Source organism: Lissotriton vulgaris, chromosome 7 (assembly GCF_964263255.1).
Source record: "Lissotriton vulgaris chromosome 7, aLisVul1.2, whole genome shotgun sequence".
In the NCBI taxonomy this organism is placed as follows: Eukaryota; Metazoa; Chordata; class Amphibia; order Caudata; family Salamandridae; genus Lissotriton; species Lissotriton vulgaris.
The window spans coordinates 1320683140-1320697929 of NC_141695.1; the positions used below are offsets into that span (position 1 = coordinate 1320683140).

Genomic DNA, 14790 nt, shown 5'->3' on the forward strand with positions numbered 1-14790 from the left:
TCAAACTATTACTGCTATTGATTGCATTGTATATCTTGAATCTAGTAACATACAAGAATGCCAGGGTCTAAGGAAAGAACAGAAATTGGGTAGTAATGTTGGGTATAATTTCGATAATCTGTCAAAGTTTCATATTGTTGATAGGAAGGCAACTTTCATTGGTTCCAGAATGATCTGTGCATTAAATGTACCGTATAAAAAGAGAAGACTGCTTTTTATAACAATGAACAAGGAGAAAACCTTTTCAGAATCAGGAATTTTGTCATGATAAAACAGCGTTTTGGGAAATAAAACTTACATTTCTATGCAATCTCCTCATTTCAGAAGCACAAAGGTTTCCAGGACTTATGAAGTTTGAGGTTTTTTTTGTGGCAAAAACTAGCCCAGAAATTGAATACTGGTGAATGGGTCTGTAGTCTATGTTTTCAGATCAATAAGTTTGAACATTCTTTAGATGTCAATTTCATGGTCTACTGTACAATAGTCATTTTGCTAACTTTCTAGAGCAAGTGTTCGATTAAAAAATTGAGTGATACATTCTACTGTTGCAGTGCTTTGATTTGTCAAGTTGTTTTTTTTTTTTTTAAATATTTTTTTATTTTATTTTCACCTGGTATAAGATTACAAAACCTTCAACGAAGTTGTCATTCAACCAATAAATACCAAATTAAGCATGAGTTGATCATTCTTCTCATTTTGTAGAAGATAACTTCACATTAAGTAGAAAATACCTTAACATAGGGTAGAAAGACATAGGTGAGCATACATTATGATTATCTAAGTTGATCAATTCATTTCTAGGCTTCCCCAAATTTTCTCAAATTTTTTTAGCGATCTAACACCCCTTAGTTCTGCTAGCGTACCTTCCATAATTTTTATTTCATTGACCAGGTACCACCATTCCAAAGCGTTGGGTGGGTTGGGATTAATCCAGGCTCGGGCTAAAGTTAGTTTGGCACAAGAAAGTAAAATTGAAAGTAGTATACAATGTGGTTGACATGTCGTGAGTGGGCCAAATATTACCATGGATGCAGATAGTGGTAAGCTAAGAATGTTTTTTGTGGTTAGAATCTTTCCCACTTCTTCCCAAAATGTTACTAGTTTCGGACATGAAAACAACATATGGGCAAGATCTGCCGCATACTCGTCACATTTCGGGCATTTAGTTTTTTCTCTTGTGATGTTGTTCGAAGGCCATTTTGAAAATCTTTCAGGGGTATAATATAACATATAAATAGTTCTATACTGTTGTAGTCGCAAACTGGATGATCTTACATAGTCGTGAATGTTAGTATAAGATGTATTCATTTGTTTTCCGGTTAGATTAGTTCCGAGTTTTAAATTCCATTTTTTTGCTAATACATCATTATCGTCGGAGCTTAGACCTATAAAAAATTTATAAGCCGTACTAATTATTGATTTCTCTTTTTTAGAGTTAAAGATGTCCCATATACCCCCATTCGACAAAGTGTTGATTCTATTTTTCCGTATTAGAAAATCATGTATTTGTATGTATTTAAATCTGTGTGTGTCGGATAGACCATATAGTTGCTTTAAAGTTAGAAAGTTCAGTATGCCTCGAGAGTTATATAAGTCGCCCAGAACCATAATTCCTTTCCGTTGCCATACCCGAGACGATCCATCGCCAAATATACTCGGCAATCCGGGATTATCCCATAAGATTAACTGTGAATGAAATATAGTGGTTTTACAATATTTAAGTATGTCTTTCCATATCTTTACTGTATCTCGTATGGTCTTAAACTTAACCCTTTTGTAAAAATTTGGGTCTGTAATGCGAAGAAAAAATTGTTTAGAATCTCCTTTTAGTGATAAATAGTGAAAGAAAAGTAAGTCCTCTTCATTTAGTAGTGATCGAATACGTCTTATAAAAGAAGCCCAGAAGTATAATTTCAGGTCTGGAAAATTAAGACCACCAGATCCTATTTGATTTTTCAACATTTTTAGCGATCTTCTAGCCTTCTTATAGCCCCAAATAAAGTTGCAGAAAATCCTATCAAGTTGTTTAAAGAAGAGTCTGTTCTGTGCCAGAGGAATTGATCTGAATAGATATATGTATTTTGGTATTATTTTCATTTTTATCAGATTTATTCTACCAATTAAGTTTAATGGGAGTCGGTGCCATTTTTTTAAGTTTGAAATAGTAGTTTTCATTAAGTTTTTATAGTTGATGTTGTTAAGTTCTTTAACATTTGAGGTAATTTTAATTCCGAGATATGTCGCGGTCTTACATATTTCGGGTGTTGGTTGAGGGGGTACAAAGTTAGCTATTATTTGAGTTTTGTGAGCATTTAATTTATAACCTGAAGCATTACCAAATTTTAAAGCTTCAGATTTGATAGCTTTTAAAGTATCAGTTGTTTCAATAGAGTATATGGCAATATCGTCCGCGTACGCAGTAATTTTTAAACTTTGACTGCCAGTCTTGAAAGGTATTATTCCTGCCTGAGTATCCAAAGCCTTTAAAAACGGTTCCAGTGAAAGAGCAAACAATAAAGGTGATAGGGGACATCCTTGACGTGTACCCCTCTTAATTGGAAAACATTGTGAAGTAAGACCGCCGTAGCTAGTGTATGCTATTGGGTTGTCATAAAGTGCCCGAATCCCATTTAAGAATTTTCCACCAAACCCCATTGATTCCATTACGTGCCATAAATAATCCCAACCCACCCGATCAAACGCCTTTTCGGCATCCAACATTATCATAGCCAGGGGAGTGGCCTCTATATCTGCTATGTCGAACGCAGTTATTGCCGTATTAACATGAGCTGATGTATCTCTCCCTGTTATGAATCCATGTTGCTGCGTATTTACAATTTTAGGCATTAGTGGTGCTAATCTTCTGGCCAGACATTTGGCGAAAATCTTTGCATCAGCATTGATCAGGGAGATTGGCCTATATGAGCCCATCTCCTCACTAGGTTTACCCTTTTTATGAAAGAAGATAATTTTGGCTTTATTCCAAGAGCGGGGGGCTGATCCGGTTCTGCCAATATAAGTGATTACTTCCAGAAGAAAGGGTGTTAGCTCTTCCATACATGATTTGTAAATTTCTAAAGGGATGGTGTCCTCACCAGCAGATTTGCCTAATGGGAGTGATTTTATGGCCTCTTTTAATTCTTCATTAGTTATTTCTGAAGTCAATTCCTCTGTCTCATTTCTTGATAATTTAGTTGTTACATTTTCTTTTAAATAATTTTCAATTATTTTATCATTAGACATATTCTCTGGTGTATATAAGGTTTCATAATATTTAGCAAATTGTTGAATTATATCTTCCGGTTGGTTATATCTCTTGTTGTCAGCCCCCACAATTTGAGAAATCGTAGACTGTGCTCTATCCTCTGCAACTTTAAATGCTAAAATTTTTCCTATTTTGTCGCCACCTTCATATTGTGAAAATTTGTATTTATGAACTTGTACACTTCTTTTTTTTAAAAGAGTTTCTTTGGTTTTACATTTTAGCTGACTAAGATTTGCGCTAATGTCCAGGGTTGGAAGATTATCTCTTAAAGCTTTTACCAGTTTTATCTCCTCAGCTACAATGTCAGAGGTCAAAGTTAATTTATAATTATTTCTTTCATGATTTTGTTTCAAGACAAAGGCTTGTGTAAACCCTCGGATGCTGGCTTTACAAGTGTCCCACACTGTTAGGCAAGAAGTTGTATTTCTGTTAAAAGTCAAAAATTCTGTGATGTGTTGTTTTAATCGTGAAATAAAATTCGCATCTGATACTAAATTCCTGGGGAAGGTGAAAGCTCTTGGAGGTTTATGTTTCAAAGACAGAGCAAATTCGATCATGATAGGATTGTGGTCAGATGTAATGCGTGGGTATATTACCATGTTTGTTGACCTCATTAGAGTGTTTGAGATAAAGGCCATATCTATGCGAGAGCATAGTCTATGAGGAGCTGAATAGAATGTATAGCCTGGAGAGTTTGGGTATAATGAGCTCCATACGTCCTTAACATTGTGTATTTTACATAGATTTAAAATGGATGCTCTATTTTTAGGCATTCGCTTGTAATTGCCCGGGCGTGTTGTGTCCGTCTGACAATTCAGAATGCAATTAAAATCTCCCATAATTATTATTTCTCCCTCCCAATCTAATAACGCTATGTTTAGTTGTTCAAATACTCTAGGATCTTCTTTATTTGGCCCATAAATTACACATGCCACATACTTCATATTACCGAAACAAAATTGGACTATAGCCCATCTCCCCCATTTATCGCCCTGTGTTTTAGTTATTTCTGCCTTGAACCTTTTGTCTTTTAGGATAGCTACCCCTCTAATGGAGGACGTGGTTGCTGAACTGATTATCATCTCAAAACCTAACTGATTTAGTAGCTTCTTGTCTTTGTCTATAATATGAGTTTCTGACAGAAATACTAGATGAGGATTATATAGCTTTAGTTCTTCAGCCACTAACTGCCTCTTACGTTTGTTATTCAGCCCTGAAACATTCCAAGCCAAACATCTAATGTTATACATCTCTGATAAAAAAGATATTGTCAAAATTCAGCATTTTCATACGCCTTTCAAAATATATAGCATAATTTAATAAAAAAAGGCTCTCAGCAAGTTTTTCTACCAGGTTGAAAATATTTTTTTTCTTTTCTCCCCCTTCCCCCATCTCCCACCCCTCCACCCATCCTAACCTGCGAAGACCCGCCCACCCCACCCCCCCCCCTACCTAGTGCTGCCGCTGACAAGGCAGCGCCTGCGGCCAGGACCATAAAGCTCCCTCCACCTCCACCTCCACCCAGAATGCATACTTGTGTTATTATTCTGCTGCATCAAAATTAGTGACTAAATGTGCCCAGAGAAACCCAGCCTATATTCTATGTCTTAATATTCAGTTACTATCTATGAGAAAGTTTCTGAGTCTCTTTATATATGGATAAAGCTGAGAACAGCTGAAAACAACAGAAATGTTCCATTTTTCTTTCAATCATTACTCCTTTGACTCTTATTCAGACTAGCCAAATATTCCTGTGCCTCATGTATTTCACTAAAAAAGTTTACGCGCCCCTTCATGATTACTTTGAGTCGAGCAGGTTCTTGTAGGTAAGCCGAGCCTCCCAATTTATTGATTGGGTCAATCAGTTTGCGCATTTCCCATCTTTTGTCCATTGTAGCTTTGCTAAGATCTGACCGAGCAAAGATGGTAAGGTTGTCAATGACTATTGGGGAATTAGGCTTAGCTTTTTGCCAGACCGCTTGTCGAAGCAGGAAATTACCGAAATACATCAAAATTGGGCGTGGAAACTTATTACTCTGACGCTTTTGGACAAGTGGTAGTCTGTGTGCTCTCTGCACCTGAGAGTCCCAATCCCAGTCTGAGAGGTCCGGGAATGCTCGGGGTAGTAATTTCACTAAGAAAGCTCTCGGGTCAGATCCCTCCAGTCCTTCCGGTATTCCATAAAGTTTGAGGTTGGACCTTCTTTGACGGTTCTCTAAATCCTCAACTTTCCCCTGAAGTTGAGTTAGCTCAGCATCATGACGCTCCACCGTGGAATCAAGTCGTTGGGTTCCTTCTTCTACTAAGACCGTACGTTGTTGGAGCTCTGTTATCTCCTGTGTAATACCCTTTAATATAGAGGCTATATCGGTTATGGAATTTTGCAGTCTTATATTATCATTTTTCAGCTGTTGATAGTGTAGCTCCGATTCTGCTCTTTGATTTATCAGGAGTTTCAGTATAGTATCTAATTGGGGGTGATCAGTACCTCCTGGCTTGGTGGCTTCGGTTAAGTTTGCATCCATCCTTTCAGCAGATGACTTGTTTAATTCGTTACCCGTAGCCACGGGTGCCGATAAAGTAGATGTCGCTGCCCTTTCCGTTAATAGAAAGCCCTTTTCTTCTTTTTTTTTAGACTCTTCGAAGAATTCATGGTTATGAGTTTGCGATACCTCATTATCTGTAGGGCTATCTGTAGGACTCCCCCCAGAGAGCCTTAGAGTCATAGTCTTAACTAGCCCTTTAGCCTCAATCCATTTCCTTAGCGGACTTTTTTCACTGGCCATTCTTTTTGGATTAAAAGAAGATGTGTCTGTAGCCAGGTTAGATAGGGCTTTACCTCTCTTCTTGTGGGTTGTCTTACCTTTACCTCTGCGTCTCTTCGGAGGTAATTTACTCAAAGTTTTATCCATAGGCTTGTCCATTTCCTCTTCTGTGTCATATTCACAGTCTTCAGATAAGAGATGTTCTTCGACTAGCTCCGAAGCATGTTCTGAGCCATGATTATTTATGGAGTTTATTTCATGACTATAGCTTACTTCCAGAGTTTCTTTGTCTTTATCTTTATCAGCTAAGTCCTCCATCCTCGAAGGTGCAGCCAAGTCTGAGGCTGGATTGAATGAGTCTAATGATTGGGATCCCCCTTCTGCTGCCTCATTTGACTCACTACTCTCGCTGTTCTCTGGTGCTGTCTCATTGCATATTAACGCCACCCGAATCTCTTTATTCTCATTGTTCTCATTGAAAATTGGAGGTACTGCTTTATGTATATCTGAGTCAACTTCGTGGTTAATATTAATCAGTGTAGTGGTGTTCTCAGCTCTTATTACAGTTCCATCCTCCACCAGAATAGCCTCATCCTTAGTTCTTCCATTAGTGATATCATTGATGTCCGCACCTGTTGGTGTTGGCTTTTTAGGAACAGTTCCACAGTTAAATTGAGGAGGGCGCAGAATTGTCTTGCCTGCCGCCTTCCTATCGCTCCCTTTTAAAGTAGCCCCCGGTATCAATGCTACCAGTGTTGCTGGTTCAGAGTTTACTGCCTTTTTCTCTGCCTCCCCCCTCTTCGTATCTTTCGTGGCTGCTATAGTCTTTATGAGAATAGCAGGAGCTAGAGCGGAGGTTTGGGCTGGGACCGAAGCAGAGACTGGAGCGAAGGACGCTATTTCTGTGTTGCCTTTAAGTGCAGCCGTTATTGCAACCGCAGTTGCAGCCGCAGTTGCAGCGGTTTTAGTGTTCCTTGTTGTACGGGGAGGGGGTTTAGGTGACATAGTCTCAGTTGAAAACTGAGCAAACCTTGCCTTGGCCAGACCCAGCAAGTTGCTGCCAGATCGAGTAAGTCTTTTCTCCAGCCAGCCCCGCACTGCACACCAGATATCTAAAGAAAGCCACAGCATGGACCGAGATATCCGTCAAGAGCTGAGTGTAAAATGTGTATATGTAATGCTGCTGCTTGTGAGGCAAAAGGAAAAAGAAGCACTGCAGAGTGTAATCAGGTAGGCGAGACAGAAACAGATGCAACTTCTGCCCTCCGTGTGTTTGTTTCTTTGTTTATTTTTCCGTCGCTTTCAGCCGTTTTTTTCCCCTTTCCTCGCCTGCACAACGCGCATATCACTCTGACTCACCGGCTCCGTGCACCAGCCTCGTGGCTCTCAGCCTGCCACATTAATTCAGTTTCTCACAATCCCGTTGTCCACAATCGCTGCCTGCCGTCCTTTTCTCCTCCTCGCCAGGACGCTGGTTTGCAGCGCTCAGCCTGCTGCCTTAGCGCTGTTGATCACCGCGCTCCCGTTTTTTTTTCCTTTTTCAACAACACACCGGCTCGATTTATGGCTTACAGCCTACCGGGTTAGTGCTCTGAAATCATCGCGTATTGCAGCTCTGCAGTCCTTGAAAAGATGCCAGTAGTCTCTGTCGGCATCGGAGTGAAGGGAGGGAGCTCTCGATCCGCCGCCAGCAGAGCCCTCACTCCGCCATCTTGGGAAATTAATAGCGTCAAGTTGTTTTTTTAAGTAAATGACACCAGTTCCACCAAAACCCCAAAAAGCATATGGTTCTCAGATGTTCCTGTCAACTGAAGAGTATGGTTCCCTAGTCCCCAGAAGAGCCCAGAAAGTTTGAGACAACCTGCCCCTTTTGGATTGTATTCCAGTATAATTTATCAATATTCATTTTTTCAGTTTCCTCCTGGGAAGAACTTGAAGACCTCCCATTTCAGCAACATGAAGTTCGCAACTCTTCTTCTCTTCCTGGCAGTGGTCGTGTGCACTGGTAAGTTTGAACTCAACCAATTATGTTTTCATTTAAACACTTTATCAGTCTGCGGTAGAATTTGTGTTCCTGATAGAGTTTGAGTAATTCCACCTGTGAGAATACAGAGTGTAGCATTCTAGGACGGTCGTTCTAAAATATTCCTTGTTTGTTTGTATGCAACTGAAAATAGATTGAGCAGTCATCGGAATTTGAAAGTCCTAAATTCTTTCCAACAGGGGCTCATCTTGGGACCAGCATTTCTAAGTAACATTTGTCTCTTAGACTTTACATTGAGGACATTTCCACAGATTTGGAGCCTCACTAGATCTTCCAACCAAACCGCCACACGCACAACTCTACTGGGAAGACAGTTGTGCTGCGTTGCCACTAATATCTTTGGTCAGGCAAATGAAATTGTCTTGAACACAAGGTATCTGTAAATTTGTACATAAAACTAATCCATATTCAATGATTTCACCCCATAACCAAAAACTTGTTTTTCTAAGCCTCACACTCACCACTCCTCTTTTAGCTTCAATGGGGGTTGATTTGGCAGTTCATTTCCTGCCTTTTCTCAGCACAATGCCTGTCCATGAGTAGAAGGGTGCATCTACCCCACTCCTTTGCCTGAGAAATGAGTGCAGTTCACAAACTGGTTCAGCAAGCAGGTGGTAGACATTACTGTAGTCAGTGCCTAGAGTATAGTTTGTGAAATAAGGTCTTCCAAAAGTGTTTGTTATAGGATGCTGGGGTGCTGGCTAGCAGACTAGGTAGAGAATTAGCTGAATGATGCTTATCTTTTGAGGCCCACCGAAACCTAGGCTGAGATGTGAGGGTTGAAAAGGGATGAACATCTAATACAGATAGTCAAGAAATGAGCACGCAATTGTATAACAAAGTATCACTGTTAAAAATATTGGCAAGAAAATATTGTCAAAGAATATTGAGGACACAAATATCAACTTTGTATATTTTGTATGTAAAGTCAAAAATATCCACACAAAAAATAGAGGGACACAACATCATAAAATAGATAGTATATTGAATTTTAACTTTTTTACCATACATTAAATTGAAACCATATCAAATTAAATAATATGACATTAAAATATTCTTACAGTGAATAAATACTATAAAAAAGTATGTTACAAACATACCATATATATGCGAAAAGATTCACAAACAAAATATTAAACATAAGATTTTAAAAATAAATTCAAAATAATAAAAAATGCTAATTATTATAATTACAAACAAAAGATACACCAGTGAGAAATATTGATAACATATAACTAATAAAACATATTTACATGAAAAGTAACCGTATTTAAACATTTTAATATGTTTTTGCTTTTTGCTGATCAACACCGTATATAGGAATGTCACAAAACACATTGTATTAAATTAAATCAATTGTGTATTAAAATGCACTATTAGACACCTCCCAGGGTACCCTTAACATGTTCTTGTGGATGCTGCAATAGCTATATTCATGTTTAGAGGCCTGCACAAAGAAAAATACATTAGGAGGCTTGTGCCTTTTCTAGACGTGTACATATTAGGAGTTAGATGAACATTGCATAAGTTCTTTCTTTTTTTCTGCTTCAATTTACCCCGAGTTGTGAGCTGATGATTAAACAGACTAGACAAAGGACACCCTAACAAGCAGAAAATAAATTACAAGTATCGCAACAAGTCTATGTGTGTTTCACCTTTTGTTCTTGAAAACAATAAAAAACATTAAGCAGGAAATACATTTGTGCTTGTTTTTCCCCAAATGAGTGGTTAAGTACAATATAAGCAGAAATTGCAGCACACAGCTTTATGCTGAATGTAGCACAAACAGATCAGAGACTTTAGGTGTTGTTGATGGTAACACCAATCTATATCAATATATCTATTCTTATTTCTTCTAATTAATTTAAATGTTTGCCACTTACTATATGCCGGCTTAATAAGATTGGGGATGATGACAATTCCTAAATGACAAATCACAAAAGAGGGAGGGACAAGGAGCTTAGAGAGGAGAGAGTTCGAGTTACTGTGCTCACAAAGGAAATGCAGCAATCCTACAAAGAGAGCAGGCTAACCTAATTCAGTTGCTTACAGGGTCTGTGGGAACCAGTCTCACAGAGTCATGGGCGTTCCCGGGGGGGGGGGGGGCAAGGAGGGGCGCTTGCCCCCCCCCTGGACTGCCCCTCCTTGTCCCCCTTGCCAGGGCCTGCTCTAGGGCTGTATGACCGGTGCCATCGCACCGGGTGCTGGCTTCCTTGGGGCGCTGTGTTTATTACTTAATTATGATTTTAAAAGCACCTGCTGCCCGTTCCTTTCCTCCCGCAATTACGGGGCCTCACAGAAATGTCAAGATAAATCCTGTGATTAATGTTCTTCCTGGCCAGAGATCAGAGTTTTGTGTAGTTGAGGTTTTTGACTTATGTCAAGGTAGTACAGAGGGTTAATAAGCCCACTGCAAAGAACGTGTACCAAGTAGATTACAGAGTGCTTTTAATGTAAATAGATCAACATGTTACTGCTTTTAAAAGAGCCATCCTTTTGTTACTTTCAATTTATAACTTAAAGTCCTAATGTAGAAGAGTGAGGTATTAAATTTAATCATAAAAGTGCATACACTCTGCTAAGTATAGAACATTGATTAAGGTTGCAAAAAGGGTTAATTTGGGTAGAAATGGATTCTTATTATGAAAGAAAACTCACAACTATGCTGTTTCTTTTTCGGCACTGAGTTTGTCGGTCTCCACACTTGACACTCCTAAACTATACTGCCTACCAGTATGGATGACGTGTGACTCCTACACTTTTAGTCCTTTGGCTTATGTAACATTTCCTATACACTGATTTACACAAGTATGATTGATTGTCAGTGTAATGTGTGTGTGATGCAATGTGCTCGGACATACTTTAATGGTATCAGTAGTGCTATATAACGAATTCAATGCATCTGAGAGAGAGTGGTTACGGAGACTTGGTCACTGTTAAAGGGTGCTAGTGCGAGAATCCGTGGTGGAGGTGGTAATTGGAGGTGCCAACTAACATTGTCGCACTGTCAGGATTGGCTGTAGCTCAAGAATAGAAAAATAGCCACTAACCTTTTCCAAACGCCAAGCAGAGACGACGTGTGATGAAAGTCCCCTAATCCCCCGAAACACGACCTCCAACAAAGGCAAAATAAATACCTCTGCGTGAATTCGTGCCCCCAGGGAAGAAGGGAAAAGGGAAAAAATAATAAAGCAGCTGTGGTCTCGGTGTATCACTGGTAGTCCTGGCCAACCGTCAGCGAAGACCCCAAAGGTGTGCACACTACAGTAGGACGACAAAGAATGGGTATAAGTATTGCGAAAGAAAATAACTGGATTCCTATTATTTCTGTTCTCCTCTCCTACTCACCCATAGCTCACAAGCTGTCTCTTGAAAGAGGCTCTCTGTTCTATGTATATAATCAGGAACATAATACTTCCACTGGATACAACTTCAAAAATGTACTCTTCGGATAATTAAAAAACATGCACAGTCATTTATCTGCATAATAGGCTAATAGCATTTCTTTTTTCATCAATGGTATTTCTTCATACCACACAAAACAGTTTTCCGGCGTTGCTGAAGCCTTTCTTACTGCACCAAAAATCTTCTTTCAGGATAGAGTATTAGTTAACTAAACAAACAAAGTCTGCCACGGTACTAATTGCCTTGTAGTTCTGTATCTATTTTTGCCACTAAGGAAAGCGTTACAACAGAGGGCGTCTTTGATTCAGATGCACCTCTGATAAACACTTTCACTATTTTCTCGCATGCCCTTTAAAAGCACAGCGGCTGCTCGAGACAGTTTTCAATTGCAAAGACTGATTCAAAAATGATTGCTTCCTCATGAAGCTTCCTCCGACTCGAATACCTGGCAATAGTCAAGTTCTAACGCAGTCCTCCAGGAAACACAGTTCAGCAAGATGACAATCACTGGAACATGGCTTTTATTCTTTCTTCAAGCTGAACTCCGGCGGGGAGCACCATCCGCCATTCCAAACCCTCGAGGAAAAATTGACAAGCACTCTCCTGTTCTCTGGGCGGCCCTTAAGTGTGCACCGCCTTCATTCTTCGCCAGTGTCAAGCCTAGGGATGCTGGGACATGTAGTTTAGTGCACTTTTTCCCCACTATTGCGTTTTTCACTGCATAACAGTGACGATTTTTCTTGCAGCGCCAGTAATTCGCTACAGAACCCCCTCTCGAGGACTGCCGACCCGGCGGTCGACCTGGTTTGCCTGGATGCACAGCATGGAAACGATCCACCAACTCAGGACAATGCAAGTTATCCACAGGTTCCCATGTCCTTTCCTCAGGCCCATATCCCTTCCATTCCACCAGATACTGGACTCTACCCCTCAACATACGGGAATCAAGGATAGACTGAACCTCATATTCCTCTTCAACATCAACTTCAATTGGAAGAGGTTTCTCCTGTAGTCTCATACCAGGAAGACAGGGTTGGAGAAGAGACACATGAAACACAGGATGAATTTGCCAAGACGCCGGAAGGGAAAGCTTCCTTGCCACAGAGTTAATGACCTCCACGATACTGTAGGGACCCACATATTTAGGTTTTAATTTGGATACCTCTCTGATATGGAGATTTTTTGTGGAGAGCCAAACCTTATCCCCCACCCTGTAGGCTGGTTCCTCTGTTCTGTGCCTATCAGCTAAATGTTTCTGAGATGTTTGTGCTGCAGCCCAAACTACGCTTGGCTGCAATCAGTACTGCCCTCAGATGTGCGTGATGTTCATGTATGCTAGGCACAGGGGAACGAACAGGCATATCAAAGGGTAAGGAGTTGGGGTGATAGCCGTGTAAACAGAAAAAAGGGGAGCAACCCAATGTGGAATGTTGGGCATTATTGTAGGCGAATTCAGCCATCCAGATCAACGTAGTCCACTCCAATCCGTTTTGCTGAGTAAAACACCTGAGGTACTGTTCCAGCGTCTGGTTCAGGCGTTCCGTTTTACCATCTGTCTGAGGGTGGTAGCTGGTGGACAGACGGGCATCAATATCCAAGGTCTTGCAAAGAGCCCTCCAAAACCGAGACGTGAACTGGGACCCCCGATCCGTAATCAGTACACAAGGAATACCATGAGCTCTCACTATGTGTTGAAGGAAGACTGCCGCTAGTTCTGCTGAAGTCGGTAAGCCAATCAAAGGAATAAAATGCCCCATTTTCGTCAAATGGTCAACCACAACGAGGATCACTGTTTTTCCATCACAGGGTGGCATTTCAACTATAAAGTCCATGGACAATGTGTGCCAAGGTTGAGGAGGGATAGACAATGGTCTGAGGAGTCCAACAGGTTTTACATGGAGAGATTTTCCTTGCACACAAATAGCACAGTTCTTAACGTACAGCCGAACATCTTCACAGAGTTGAGGCCACCAAAATGAACGCTCCAAACTGGCAATAGTTTTATATATTCCGAGATGTCCACCCAAGGGGGAATCGTGGGTCCAAGCTAATACTTGTTGCCTAAGAGTATCAGTCGGAACGTAGATGGCAGTGCGATGATATGCAAGGTCGTCCTTTTCTGATCGATGTTCTGGATCCTCCTGTATCCATTCAAGGATATCCATCTCCGCCACAGCAACTCGTACGTCTTCCAGAAAATCATGTGAAGATAACAAGGCCACTGACGACGAAGGCTCTTCCACCTCAGTAAGTATCAAGGGAGATTCCACTTCTTCGATCTCTCTCTGTTCTCCTGTTTCACCAATACGGGATAGAGCATCCGCCTTCCCGTTTTGGGGTTCCTGGTTTGTACTTAATTACGAAATCAAAATCGGAAAACAACAGGGTCCACCTTAATTGCCGAGGAGTAAGGGCCTTGGCAGTTTTCAAAAACAGCAAGTTCCTGTGGTCAGTATATATCTCAACGGTATGCACAGCTCCCAAGAGATAGTGACGCCATTCCTCACAAGCTCTCTTTATAGCTAAGAGTTCCTTGTCGGAGACAGAATAGTTGACCTCACAACGGGTGAGTTTCTTTGAGAAAAAAGCAACCGGATGTAATTGACCTGACACAGGATGACGTTGTGACAGAACCCCTCCAACTGCATATTGGGATGCATCGGTTTCCAGTACAAAGGGGATCTGAGATTCAGGATGACGGAGAATAGGTGCCTGTGTGAAACGTTCTTTAAGATATCTGAACGACTTGTCTGCCTCCTCGCTCCAGACAAAAGGAACGTTCTTTCGCAAAAGACAAGAGATGGGATGTATGATCTTTGAGAAATCCTTAATGAATCTTCGGTAATAATTAGAAAAACCAAGGAAACTCTGTACCGCCTTGACATTCTGGGGGGTACTCCACTCTGTTATGGCTTCGACTTTACTACTATCCATCTGGAAGCCTTGGGCGTTAATCACATAGCCAAGGAATGATACCTCCTGCGCATGAAATAGGCACTTCTCAAGTTTTGCATATAGCGTGAATTGCTGCAATCTTCCAAGCACGATTTTGACATGTTTTACATGTTCTGCCAGGGTTGATGAATAAACCAAAATGTCATCGATATATACGACGCAGAAGGTTTCCAGACATCCCCGTAGCACCTCGTCCATAAAATATTGAAAAGCGGCGGGGGCGTTGCACAGCCCAAAGGGCATCACCCGATATTCAAACAGCCCAAACTTGGTCCGAAACGCCGTTTTCCACTCATCCCCTCTTTTAACTCGTACCAAATGGTAGGCTCCACGAAGGTCAAGCTTGGTAAAATATC

The 14790-nt window shown here is 40.7% G+C and overlaps 1 long non-coding RNA gene across 1 annotated transcript in view; it reads left to right on the forward strand.

Annotated features, from left to right (window-relative positions):
• Positions 1 to 14790, forward strand: part of LOC147703597 (uncharacterized) — a 207868-nt gene that overhangs the window by 75832 nt on the left and 117246 nt on the right. The window contains exon 3 of the long non-coding RNA XR_015297299.1: positions 7945 to 8035. This is a non-coding gene — a long non-coding RNA (uncharacterized LOC147703597). The remainder of the gene's footprint in view (positions 1 to 7944; positions 8036 to 14790) is intronic.